The following is a 13,667-nucleotide window of genomic DNA, read 5'->3' on the forward strand; positions in this document are numbered from 1 at the left end:
GTCGTGAGGCTGGACACACCCTCTGTGGGGCTCGGATCCCAGGAGCCCCGCCCGGATCTCATTGGCCTGCGGCGCCGCCACTCCGCAGGACGCGCCTGAACCCGGAAGTGTGCGAGGCGAAATCTGCCTAGCAACCGGGGAAGCCGGGCTGCGAAGCGGGCAATTTCAGTGTGAGACAGCGGTGAGACCTAGCCGCGGCTCTGAGCGCGGCGCGGCAGCTCCTCCCGCCCGGGGTCAGCGCCCCGGCGCGCGCACGCGCACCCCCGCCGCCCGAGCGCGCCTCGCGTCGCCCGCGCAGTCGGTCGGTCCGCCGTCCGTCGTCCTGCCGCTGCCGCCACCGCGGGCGCCACCTGAGGGAGCTGCCGCCGCGGGACCCGAGCGGACTGGACCCGACGCCGCTACCCGAGGCCGCCCGGGACCTAGCAGCCGCCAGTGGAGGCGCCGAGCAACTTCGGTGAGTGAGGGGCCAGCGCCGCTGGTGGCGGGTCCCTGGCTTCCGGTGCCCCGGGCTTCTCTTGGGCTTCCGCTTCTCCGAGGAGACCGCCTCCAGTGTGTGGACTCCCTTGTCTGCGGGGACCCGCTTCTGTGAGGGAATCCCCCACCCCTGTGGGGGACCCCTGCCTCTCTGTGGGATCCCCCTGCTCTGAGATACCCCACCTCTGAGAGAGACCCCTCTTTTCTGTGGGGTCCCGCCTCTCTGGCAGACTCCCATTATTCTGAGGGGAGCCCCCTTTTCTGATGGACCCTCTACTTTTATGAAGGACCTCGTCTCTCTTGAGGGCAACCCCCCACCTGTCTGGGACCACCTGTCTCTCTAGAGATCCTCTGCTTCCCTGAGGGATCCCGCTTCTCCCAGGAGACACACCTGCTTCTAGGGGATCCTCCAACCTCACTTCTCTGGGGGACCACCACCTCTCTGAGGAGACCTCTCTGCTTCACCATGGATCCTCCCTCCCAGCCCCCCAGTACTCTAAAGAGATCCCAGCTTCTCCGAGCTGTTGTCCCACTTTTCTAAGGTGTCAACCACTTTTCATAGGTACCCGTTCCCTCTACTTTTCTGAGATGCTTTCCCTGCTTTTCTGTTCCCACTTGTTTAGGTGACCTCGTTCTTCTACCAAGTATCCCTCAACTAATCTAAGGTGTTCCTGCTTTTTTCAGAATCCTTGGGAGTTGTTTCCTACTTTTCTGAGCTGTCCGCACTTTCGATGGGAACTCTGCTTTTTTTCTTATATATATTTTTAATTTATTGATTTGAGAGACAGAGAGGAACAGAGAGAGAGAGGGAAACTTCAATTTGTTGTTACATTTATTTGTGCATTCATTGGTTGCTTCTTGTATATGCCCTCACCAGAGATCGAACCTGCAACCTTGGTGTATCTGGACAATGCTCTAACCAACTGAACCACACTGTCCAGGGTGGGACATCCTGCTTTTTGGTGGATGAGTGCCTCCATTTTCCTGAGAGGTCCTCCATTACTCTGAAATGCCCATATGTCTGACTGGATCCTCAGCTTTTTGAGAAAAAAATTTCTCACTTTTCCAAAATTATTTCCCATTTCTTTTGGATTGCTTACTAATCTATGGATGCTGTAATGTTTGGAGGAGACCCTGGCTTCTCCAGAGGTTCTCCCCCTAATATGAGATGTCGCATTCCTATGGGCTCCTCACATCTCTGAAGTCTGTCTCCACTTTTCTAAGATATCCTCTCTTCTAATGAGAGACATGGTAGATTTCTTCACTTCTCTGAGGGGGTCCTCTTGCATTCTGAGGGGTTCCCCTCCCACTTGCCTGAGGACATGTCCTCTTTCCTGAGGTTTCCCTCCTGATCCTCTCTCTCAAAAAAAATTATTTTTGTATTTTTATTTTTTAATTTTTGATTTCTCTTTCCCCTCCTGATTATTTAACGGAGAAACTTTCTCCTCATTTCTTCTTGGAACTTCAAGATTCTTTCATTTCTGTTGTGGCATCCACTTCCCTCTATTCTGGAAGGAGAAATATGCCTTCCCTTCAGTCTTCCTTCTTGCCAGACTGGGGGTCTTCTCTGAGCTTTTACCTTACCTTCCAGGGATCTGAGAGATTTTGGCTGGAAGGGAAATTGGAAAACAGAGAGGCAAAAAACAAAACAAAACAAACACAAAAAAACACCACTGTTTTCTTGATATTGAGGACATGCTAGATTTGGGGGAACAGAAACTGTTTCAGATGACCACCTTGGTTATTCCATTTTTGAGCCATGGGGCCAACCAGTGTAGAGGCAGGAGGGACAGGGCTGGAACACTGTTCGCTCATTATCACACTGTCAAGCTGTGGGACTGATCCACTTCCTGTCCCATGCCTTAGTCTTCCCTCTGCATAGTGTAACTCAACCCCACCACTCAAAAAAGGGAGAGGGGGAGAAAAAATGCTCCTTCATGTCTTTCTGCTGCATTTTCTTTCCCTAGGCCCTCTGATTTACCCCTTGATCTCTAGAGGCTCCTCAGTTTGTGGGCCACTCTGGTTTGAAAGGCAGGACATGAAGCAGGAAATGGGTCATCTTAGATCCAGGAAGGGTGGAAGGGAGGCAAGAGACGGGGTTTTGACTTCATTTCTCTAAGTTTTAGGTGACTTCAGCCTGGCCAAAGGAATTTTTTACGTGACTTCACAAATCTCATTTGTACTTTTTTTAATGGCCCACTCTAGATTCCAAGTTCACTCCAGTAGCTAATTTTATCTGCTTTGCCAAACTCAGAGCTCTCTGGAGCCCAAGTAGATGAATGCTGGCATTGAGAGATAGTCCAAAGGACAGGAATGAACTCAGTTTGAAACCTGAGTAACTTGTAACCACTTTGTGTCCATGCACAAGTTTCAGGCTAAAAAGGTGGAGAGAACGTTCCTGAAGTGGAGTTTTGAAATATAGGCTGAACTCCTTTTTGGTTTAGCATTTCAACGAGTTCTACCCTCTGACTCTGCTGTAACTGCAGTTCACTTTACAGTTTGACTTAAGGCTGTCTCTCTCCTGCTTGTTTCCATCTGGGTCTTGCTTAATTTGAGTCCTTTGTGAAGACTCCTGCCGAAGCTATAATTTGAGTTCTAAATCTGTCGGTGGACCATGTGGACACAAGTTTCAACTCGAGCTATTTTCTTCTGTGGAGAAGTGCTTGGAGAGTTTCCTGGGCCCTCTACTCCTGGGGTAGTCAAGTCCAGGCAAGAAGCTGCTGCAGACCTGGTTGCTCCTCTACTGCCTTTTCCTGGTCAGCTGTGGGCACTGCCCTGAAGGGCAGGGGAAAGATGATGGGAAGCTCAGGGTTTAGGATGTCCTGAGACAGGGCAGAGAAGCGCTGACACATATTATTTTAAATGAAATCCACAGGACTGGCAAGATAGGGTGTTAGAAAGGGAAGGGGGAGCTTTGAAGTTAGAACGACCTGATTCAGATTCTGGTTGTGTGGCCTTGGACAAGTTAGGGCACACAATTGGCATGTTGCTAAATATTTGAGGGGTCACATCTCTGTGAATGTGTGTAAAGATGCTTACAGATGGGAAGTGCTTCTTAGATGTATGAATGAATGAATCTGAGATCATGAACGGGAGGCTGCCAGCACAGTGCCTTGCACATTGTTGATGCAAGGTAGGTTGTTGTCCTCAGGAGATTAGGGTTCTGTCCTGCACTCCCAGGCCAAAAAGCACTTGACATTCTGCCAAGGCTAAATATGCCCAAAGAGAAAGAAACTTGCTATGTCTCTTGTAAAGCCCACTGCCCCCCTGGGTCTCCTAGAACTTTTATGTGTACAGGTAGTAGATGTGAGGTAGATTTGTTCTGTGGCAGATATTTGTGTTTGCCTTGGCCTTACCTTCTCCCTCGGTAAAATGGGATAATTTATGAGTTAAGGGCAAGTAGGGAGATGTATTATTGTAATTGGACCATAGGCAAGATAGAAGATTATAATGAATTTGAAGAACTGTGGGAAGAAGATAGTAGGAGAACCATAAATCCTAAAGGATCAGATCCATATTTTGGGACTGCTTGAGTGAGTGATATGCAGCAGTTACCTGGTGAGTGGTCTCTTAGACATTAGAACCTTGAAATAAGAACTGTTCTTTTAGGGTAATGGATCAGATTTGGGACAAAAGACTGGGAAAGCAATGTACAAAAGCATTTGACGCCACACAATAATAGTACATTGAGAGGGCCAGTGTGTGGCTTAGTGCCCATGAGGAGATCAGAATTCACCTTGAGCTCCAAGGATAGAGAGAGCTGTGGAGATGCTAACTCTGCCTCTGGGGGTGGACTGGGCTGAGCAGGACAGTTTTTTTTGTTTGTTTGTTTGGGGTTTTTTTTGAGAGGATTTTTTCTTGGCATTTAGTGAAAGACCTAAAATCAGGGCCATGAGTTGGGCCCAGCCTTTTTCACTTACTAGTGTGAGTACAGATGGCACATATTCCTGATGGCTAAAACCCAGGGGGAAATAATGGGTGAAAATCTGAACTAGGTCCCCATTGGGCTTCTCCCAAGTTTGAGGAAAAGGGATGTTTTCTCCCATTGAAATATCCTCCCTCCCTCCCTATCTCCCTCCCTGTCTCCCAGTCTACCTCCTTCCTTCCTTCCCTCCTTCCCTCCTTCCCTCCCTGTCTGTGTCTCTCTCTCTCTCACACACACATACACACACACACACTGACTTTACTGTTGAGGCCAAGAAATACCCACCAATCTTAAATTTCTTTTATTTCGTTAAAGTATGGTTATTCCATTTTATGAGAAAGGAGTAAAGTTTATTATTTTTAATGTATAAAAAATAAGGTAAACAACTTTAAAAGGGATCACTATCCCTTTTGAAATTATGCTATGTCTTTTGTGTGCCACAGATTTCACTCTGGTGGATGGTGGCGCCACCACCAAGTCTCTTTTATCTAACAGGAAGTTTTTAAAACTTTTAAAATTGCAAGATCCTTACAGCAATAAAAACCCTTGGATAATTAGAAATGATATTGATTTAGGTACATTTATTAGATGTAATGTAACATGGTTATCCATTGGCGGGCGGCTCTAAAAGGCATGTGGGTCCCAACATTGCCCAGCTTCTAACTCTGGACAATAAACTGTTGATTTATATAACTGAAATAGCTAGGGAAGTCAGGGTTTCCTTCCTGTTGGAGACAGCACAGGGGGCATTAAATCCCTGTGGGATCTTGATGATAAGAAAGAAGCTGACCTCTTTTGGAATTGGGAAATAACTACTGTATCAAGTCGTTCCATCCAAATGAATGGATGGTGTTATTTTTAATTTCTGGTATTAAGCTTGGTTTTATCCTCTCTGCAGCCTGGCTGCCTTTGTTTAATGCAAATTTATTCCTTCAAACTGGCCTACAAGGGATGTTTGAGTTCTCAAGTAAGGGCTTTATTTACCACAGGTTTTCCTATGTGGCCATAAGGTAGGTTTTTATTTTTTTAAAGTGCAACTTAAATTGGATTGAAAAATAGAAAGTGTTAAATATTTTGCTCATGTAATTTCCTATGTCAGCAAATAATTCAGGAATGTTTGTGTGCCTACCATGAGCCAGGCATACCATGCTTGGTGCTGGGGGTCTAGCAGTGACCAGGACAGATGCAGTAGGCTCTCAAAGGAGCTTACATCCCAGTGGCAGACAAGTAAAGAATGAAAGAATATCGTAGGGCTTCTTTGGGAATATCCATGGATATTGGGAGCTTGGGGTGGAGTTTCTTGGGGTTTTAGAAGTGAAACCTTACTACCCTTTGTGTTTTCTCACTGGGCTCCTTGCTTCTGTTTCCTCCTTGTAAGGAGGCAGAAATTAAGGCACTTTCCTAGTTGATTGTTGGCTGTTGGCACTGGTTAATCCAGGATGACAGTGGCTGTCATTTTGGAGTAACTAGAGAGAGAGTGTCTGGGATGGTCATGGTAAGGAGCACTTCCAGCTTTTCTTTTCTTATTTCTTATTTATTTCTCATTCATTCATTCATTCATTCATTCATTCATTCATTCCTCACCCAGGGAAAGTTTTACATTGCTTTTCAGAGAGAGAGTGGGGGGGCATCGATGTGAGTGAGACCCATCGATTGGTCGCCTCTTGCATGTGCCCCAACCGGGGATGGAGCCTGCAGCCAAGGTACGTGCCCTTGGCTGGAATCAAACCTGGACCCTTTTCAGTATATGGGCTGACGCGCTAACCACTGAACAAACCAGCTAGGGCCAGCTTTGCTTTTGTTGAAGTTGGTGGCAGCATGTTTTGGAATCCTGTGGCATTTCTTCATGGCAGTGCATATTATGCAGAGATAAACAGCTTTAAAAGCCCTTCCTGCCTTGTTTGAAATCTTAAAAAAAAAATTCAAAGGGAGTGTTTGGCTGTTATTTATAACATAGGAAAAGTGAGATTTCAAATAGATAGACTGCTTTGTTGTATATTGGTAGGTTCATGGTGCATGGAGTTCCTTCTTACACTGGGTTTGGGGAAGCACTGTTTGACTTTCCTAGGTTATGGCCAGATTTGATGTTAGTCCACATACGTCAGTTATGTGACAGGTGCTTTTCTTAGATAAGTGTATTGGTAAGGGAGCCAGAGAGAGAGGTGGATACTCATTTGGGGCACAGGCTCTCTGGGAGAGGAGGAGGTATTATAAGGAGAGTTTCCGGTTAATCTGTCTGTCTTTTTCTTACCTTCCACCCAAGTACTGACTCTGGAGGTGAAGAGGAAGGCCTTGGCCGGAAGTGGGCGTGAACAAGTAATGCAACTGTGCATGTCACCAAGCTCCCACCTCTTGGCTCTGCTTTCCTTGGGAAGTGGATGCTTGCTCCCTCCTCACTTCCTGTTCCCTGGCCCTCCAGGCTGAGTTCTTGGGCCCCAGTTTGAGCATAGGAAACACGACTTTTTCCTTGGTAAGCTGATTTGTCAGAGTTGGGAGCACTTGGCAGTCCTGGGGCTCAGTTAATGTACTCATAAACTCAGAACTCTGTTGGAGTGGCCAACCCGGTGATTTCCTGTTGCATTATCATAGTGTTCCCTGCAGGAGCTTGCTTGTAGAGGGATGCTCTGGAGATGAATATAGAACTTAAAGAAGCAGACAGTAGATAGGTCCTTCTGCTAGAGTGTGCTCTCAAAGAATGGTTTACTGTTACTTGCCTTTTCTGCTTTGTAAAAGTACCATGGGAGGCCCTGTGTGAAGTAGAAGCTTTAGAGCCAGAAAGCCTTGGGTCTGTATCCAGATTTCACCACTTGCTGGCTCTGTGACCTCAGGAAAGTGGTCTCACTGCAAGTGGCCTAAGCTCTTTGAGCCTCAGTTTCCTCATTTGTGGGGTAGGGATGGTAAGCATGAAGCAAGCAATCAGATTATTGTAGATGTCTTATAAAGGAGTTGTTACAGAATCGTATCAAGGCTGACTGTTCCTCTTGAGGTTGGCACCCAAGTTTGGATAGCTATCTATGGCAGTTAATACTGCCTAAGAGAAAACCAGTCCACATTGGGGCCACAGGCTGCTGTACATGACCAAAGGCTGTGAGCTAGAGATTCCTGGGTTGGCTGATTTTTTTTCAGTGAGTTGCATCAGTTCATTGTAGCCTTACACTGGGTGTACAGTACTTGCCATAAGGACTTGCAGTGCCTCCTGAAGCATAACAGGATAACTAGGAAAAAGACTCAAACCTATATTCTATGTGACTGCTGTATGTGCTAGCAAAAGCCTCACCTTTGAGGGTGATGGAAATATTAATTTTAATTGCTAAGGTTCAGACACCTGGCTGGCCACAGGAGCTCATAGGGTGCTAGGAAAAAAGACAGGTACATTAACTGGCAAGTTTAGCCAAGTGCTGCAGTTGGATCAGGGAAGGAGGGGCGATTTGGAGGGTCAGCAAAGAAAGAGATGATGGAAAGAGCTACTTGTTAGTAGGTGGTTAGACATTCTGGGGAAAGGACTAGCATGGATACAGGCAAGGACCTGGCAGTGAGAAACAGCCTGGTGAGTTCCCTTGACCTGAGGAGGTTATGCTCATCTAAAAGTTAGAGTTTGAACTGGGTACCTTTAATAGGTAAAGCTCAATGTTACCTTCAAAGGTAGGAGGCATAGTAGGATTCAAGATTAAACTCAAACTAAAATCATATTTAAATTGAGCTCTCAATAGGCATTTTTCAATCAGAAACCAATGATGGCTCAGTGAAATCAGATCATCTAGACTTCTTTGTAATAGTATGCAATCTACATGGAATTTAATCTCTTAAGGAGCTTCAAGAGAACAGAATTGGGGGCTGCTTCTGAATTTTTTTCCTTTGAGAATTGTCATCATTTAAGATGGTCTAAAATTCTTAACAGAGCATAACAGTTTTTTTTAACTTGCATGGCATTTTCAAGGTTTAGGCTCTATATTTATATTTATAAAGCATCAAGCTTTATATTTAATTTCTCAGAGTATCTCTATTGAAGGTTGACTCTTGACATGAATTTGAAATAAAGATCTTACTCTTCCCAAACCAGGAGTTGGTAAAATGTAGTCCTGACTAGGTCAGCATGCAAAGAGGGCCTGGTGTTTGTTATCATGCTGTGAAGGAGAGAACTAGGTATACTCACCACCTGCATTTTCCTGTAGTGAAATGCTGGGCAACAGGGAAGGAGGGAGAGTACCCATCCTATTAGGAAAACTTTTGAGAGGAATGTTTTCCCTCCTTCCTATGCTAAGTTGGAAGATCTGCCATTTAATAACTGGGGAATAGGGTGTGAACTGGATTGGATACCAAGTTTTTAAAACATGTTTTTCTTCATGTCTAAATCAAAGATGTTTATTAGCAAATTGATGATGTGACTAACACTCTTTCTTTGCTAAGCAGGTTTGAATGGGTTGATCTCTAGACTTAAAACTGTCACATAGCCTTTTTTTCTCTTTTTCTGGTAGTTTTCTGATTGTTTTTCCCTTTTAATTCTTTAATTCATAGAAAACATGGTTTACTTAGTAACTTCAAAGACTTAGGTAGGTAGTTTTGGTAAACCATGTATAGACAAAAAAGAGATACTCTTTGCCAACTGGTGACATACTCAGATGAAGACAGTGGGAGATACATTTATGGTTCATGATGATAACTTCTGAGCTGTTTGCATTTAACCCTTTAGAGAAGCATTTGTGCTCAGAACCCTGTAATAGTGGGACATCAGGGCCACTATTAATTGCAGATGGAGCCTGAACCCCACATTGCACAGACACAAAGTGGTTCAGAATTGTGATTAGAAATGACACTCAGAACAAAGCACACACATTTTGACAAAGTGCCTATCTCTAGAAAGCTGGGTTTCAGAGGACTGTTCAGCATACACAACAAGGATGGAATGCAAATGGGTGCTGATCTGTTTCCCATAAACTCCTAATCTAGTGTAAGAATGTTGTGATTTAAAAAACGACATTTGGCTGGCTGGGCGTGGCTCAGCGGTTGAGCATCGACCTAGGATCCAGACCATCAGGGTTCGATTCCTGGTCAGGGCACATGCCCAGGTTTCGGGCTCCATCCCCAGTTGGGGGCGTGCAGGAGGCAGCCGATCAATGACTCTCTCATCATTGATGTTTCTATCTGTCTCTGTCCTCCTTTCTTCTCTCTGAAATCAATAAAGATATATTTTAAAAAGAAAAATGACATTTGTGCCCTAGCCAGTTTTGCCCAGTGGTTAGAGCATCAGCCCAGGGACTGAAGGGTCCTGGGTTTGATTCCAGCCAAGGGAACATATTTTGGTTGCAAGCTGGATCCCCTGCCTGGTCAAGTTGCATGTGAGAGGCAACCAATCAATGTGTTTGTCTCACATTGATATTTCTCTCCCCCCTTTCCCCCCCCCTCCCCTCTCTCCGAAAAGCAATGGGAAAAAATATCCTTGGGTGAGGATTAAAAAAAATTTTAAGTGACATTTGTTGTAGCAGTTGTAATGTGTCAAGAGTATTGTATTTTTCATGAAGCATCAAAATACTGAGGAAATCAAATTCACATAAAAATGAATATTTTCGTTTTTCAACCAATTGCTTTGTAATCTCACCATGTGAGCCTGAATTTGGGGTGAAATAAGAAACTTAAAAACAACTCTCCCTTAGATCGTGGTTATCTTGTCCCTAAACTCAGTGAAAACAGCTTCAGACTTTAGAGTACTAAAAATGCAAAGTATGAAAAGTGGTTAGTGCTCTTGTTCATAAGGGTACTTAAAAAAAAACTTGGTACACTTTTGAGTGTATACACTATTTTTTAGAGAACTTCTTAGAAAACAAGAATTAGCTCGTGGGTTTAAGCAAGTAGTAGAGAGTTCATTCTCTGTTTTGAGAGAGAATGACATCTAGAAATTTTAAAATATAATGAATCTATTTCATTTTAGCCCTTTCTGCCCCAAAGCCTCTACACTCCAGGTGTTCTGGATGCCTTGGATTCTCACCTGTTAAAGCTGGTTCAAATGTCACATCTACAAAGATTTCTCGGACCCTTCCCCAGCAGAGGAGCAACCCCTTTCTTAGTCTTTTCCTGTGAAAGCCTTTTCTGCATTGAAATCATTCTGTGTCCTTCTGTGCCACCAGCCTGTGAACTTCTGGAGCTGGTGCCTGCAGGCTCCTCATCCTGCTAAACCCTTGGGATGAATGGTTTCTTAAACAATTCTTGTCTATCAGTGTTTATCACATAAGACATCTTAAATTTTGCCCACCAGAAACTTTAAAGAAACTTCCTTATTAGAAACAAAAAAAGGACAGTATGTTAAACATTCAATAGGTGAAACTACTCGTTTTCGGTCAGTTTCACATGAATGTGAAGCCTTTGACCAATTTCTGCTATAAAAGAGGACACAAACTCGAGTTGTGGCCCATGTTTTTTTCTTTAGTCCCTCTGTTGTGCAGGAACAGGCTCAGATGGTGTTTAGAAGTTTATCTAATAGTAAGTACATTAGAAAGGTAACTAGAATATTTTTGTAATGGTTAGGGTAGAAGGAGACTTAGCTATCATTAGGAAGGATCTGGTCTATGAAGGAGATGAAATTTAAAGTGACGTGGAAGAAAATTTTGTTTAACTAAATAACAAGTGTTTTAAAAATATTGTATTAACTGGTATCTGTAAGTATTAATTGACTGCCTTGTTCTTAGGACAGAAGAAAAACTTCGAGAAAATACGGTTCTAGCCATAGTTGTCTGTTAGAGTTTCTTCAACTTTAGAATGACATCTGAAGGTGATTGCATCATATTTCATAACTACCTAGCCGAACTATTTGCTGTTTAGTCCAGTAGTAGGCCCTGGGGAAGCCCTTAGTCCAAGCAGCCTCAGCATTCACTGGCTTGAGCATTGGAGACCCCATACCGATCTGGATTCACTGTCGCCTTTTCCATTTACACACCTGGTTCTCTCTTCCTATCACAGAAATAAACCTTGTAACAATTTCACCCCACCCCCACCCTGCTTTACCAGCTGCAGAATTTGACACATCCTCTGGAGCAGCCCACCTGTCATCAGTGCACACCTCGGTCCATAGGGGTGTGTCATTAATATGTCACAGCTGATGCCTCTCTCTTTAAAACAGGGTGATTGTCCCTTTGGTAACTCACACAGAGCTTGTCAGCTCAGACTTGAATCCCTGCATCTAAAGTCTCAGGCCTCCCACCTGACCACACTTTGCTGTTTGTAGTTAATTAAGTTGGTATTAATCAAGACCCAGGTGAGGAGCAGTGAGGTAATTATTTTGCTTGTATTGCTTTAGTATACATAATCTGATTAACTGTCATAGAGTAAAGCAATTCTCAAAATATACAGCTGATGAATTAGAGTGAAAATTCTGGATATTTGCTTAACCTATCCTTGCACACGGGATCACGGAGCTTCCTGCATTCCTATACCAAGTCACCTGTTTGAGAATAAGACTATTAGGTTTTTGAATTTGAACATTTGAATTGCTTTGTAGCAAAGCAAATTGCTGACAAAACTGGGCCAGGGAATGGGCTTGGGGTCAGCACTTTGTATTTTGTATCATTTTTTAGTTTGAAGAATGCTTATCTTTTGACCCAGGGGAGGTTTGTGTCAGATGTTGCATTAAGCAGTTGGAAGATTTTGGGGGTCGGGTGGTGGAATCAACTGAAAAAAGTTGCCAATTAATGGCCCTGGGTGGGTAGGTCAGTTGGCCATCCCATATGCCAAGGTTGTGGGTTCGTTCCCTAATCAGGGCACATATCAGAATCAGCCAATGAATGCATAAATAAGTGGAACAACAAATCGATGTTTCTCTCTCCCTTACTCTCTGTCTCTAAAATCAATAAAAAATAGTTGCCAATTTGTGTGGAACTCAGCACAAAATTAAGATGGGGTGTTTTGAACTTGGTGGGGAGAAGCACAAAAACAATTTTAATTGTGAAACTTGTTCTACATTAAGTATTTTTCAAGTTTGAGGTCAAGAGCAATCATGGGTTGGAGTTACACTGATTCTCTTTAAAAACAGAAAGTATTAGAGTATGCCTTGGCCGGTGTGGCCCTGTTGGTCAAGCATGAGCCTATGCCCTGGAAAGTTGCAGGTTGGATTCTCAGGGCACATACCTAGGTTGCAGGCTCCATCCCTGGGCAGGGTGAGTACAGGAGGTAACAGATTGATGTATCTCTCTCACATTGATGTTTCTCTCTTTAAAGATCAATTTTTTAAAGATATCTTTATTGATTTCAGAGAGAGGAAGGGAGAGGGGGAGAGAGATAGAAACATCAATGATGAGTCATTGATCGGCTGCCTCCTGCATGCCCCCGACTGGGGATTGGAGCCCACAACTCCGGCATGTGCCCTGACCAGGAATTGAACCCGATCTCCTGGATCCTAGGTCGATGCTCAACCACTGAGCCACGCCCAGCCGGGCTAAAGATCAATTTTTAAAATGTCATAAACATATTTAAAAAAAAGAAAATAGCAGAGTACATTGCAAGTGGTAAAGGTTTGGTTGGTGAAACTTTTGTTTCAATTGTATGAATATGTATTTAGATGTATTATAAAAAACTAAAAGCAGTTATTCAGGAGTCTAGATGTTTCATCATAAATTGTTTTAACATGGAAAAAGAACATGAACGGGGCCTTTTTTGGTGATTCATCAGAATCTGATCTTGATATTGAGAGGCTTCTTGTAACATTTTATTTTCCCTATTGAAATTATGTTCTGCTTTATGTAGTTTAATATCTCCAAAGGCCTCGCTCTTTCAGGTTGGACTGTGTTCCCCGTGTTTCCTTCATGTAACTGGAGAGGGAAGAGTGCAGATTTGCTTTCTTGGAGGGGGAGAGGGAGCGCAACCATCTCCAAGTGTCTAGAAGTGGATGGGTCTGGACCTTACTTCGATGAACTCTTCACTAAGCTGGAGAAATGATGGTTTAGTCTATCCCCGTGAGGGGAGCTTCTTTGTGACGACTCCGCAGGGGAGGCATTCTGACCTCGGTTTTCAGAAACAGCTGAGTTGCTGGAGGTCGCTCAGCTCCGCTGGAGTGAGGTCAGCAGTGAGCACGTCGCGAGCGCGTCATGAGTCAGCCCTGGGCGCGGCCGGCCGGCTCTGCGGCCAGTGAACTGGCCGCGACCCCTCAGTCCAGCGCTGGGCGCCCGCCCCGGCCCACTTGGGAAACCGACGCGTGGAGTGCGGTCCGGAGGTTGGTGCTTCCGGGGGCGGGGCCAGCATTAGCCGGCCTCCTGACCACGCCCTTCACCATCAGGCCCCGCCC

General features: G+C 44.6%; 1 protein-coding gene across 1 annotated transcript in view; it reads left to right on the plus strand.

The window, feature by feature from the left end:
• Nucleotides 1-312: 312 nt before the first annotated feature.
• Nucleotides 313-13,667, plus strand: part of GATAD2A (GATA zinc finger domain containing 2A) — a 99,418-nt gene continuing 86,063 nt past the window's right edge. The window contains exon 1 of the mRNA XM_016210787.2: nucleotides 313-454. The gene's annotated coding sequence lies outside the window, so the exon portion shown is untranslated. The remainder of the gene's footprint in view (nucleotides 455-13,667) is intronic.

Source organism: Miniopterus natalensis, chromosome 4 (assembly GCF_054644295.1).
Source record: "Miniopterus natalensis isolate mMinNat1 chromosome 4, mMinNat1.hap1, whole genome shotgun sequence".
Lineage (NCBI taxonomy): Eukaryota > Metazoa > Chordata > Mammalia > Chiroptera > Miniopteridae > Miniopterus > Miniopterus natalensis.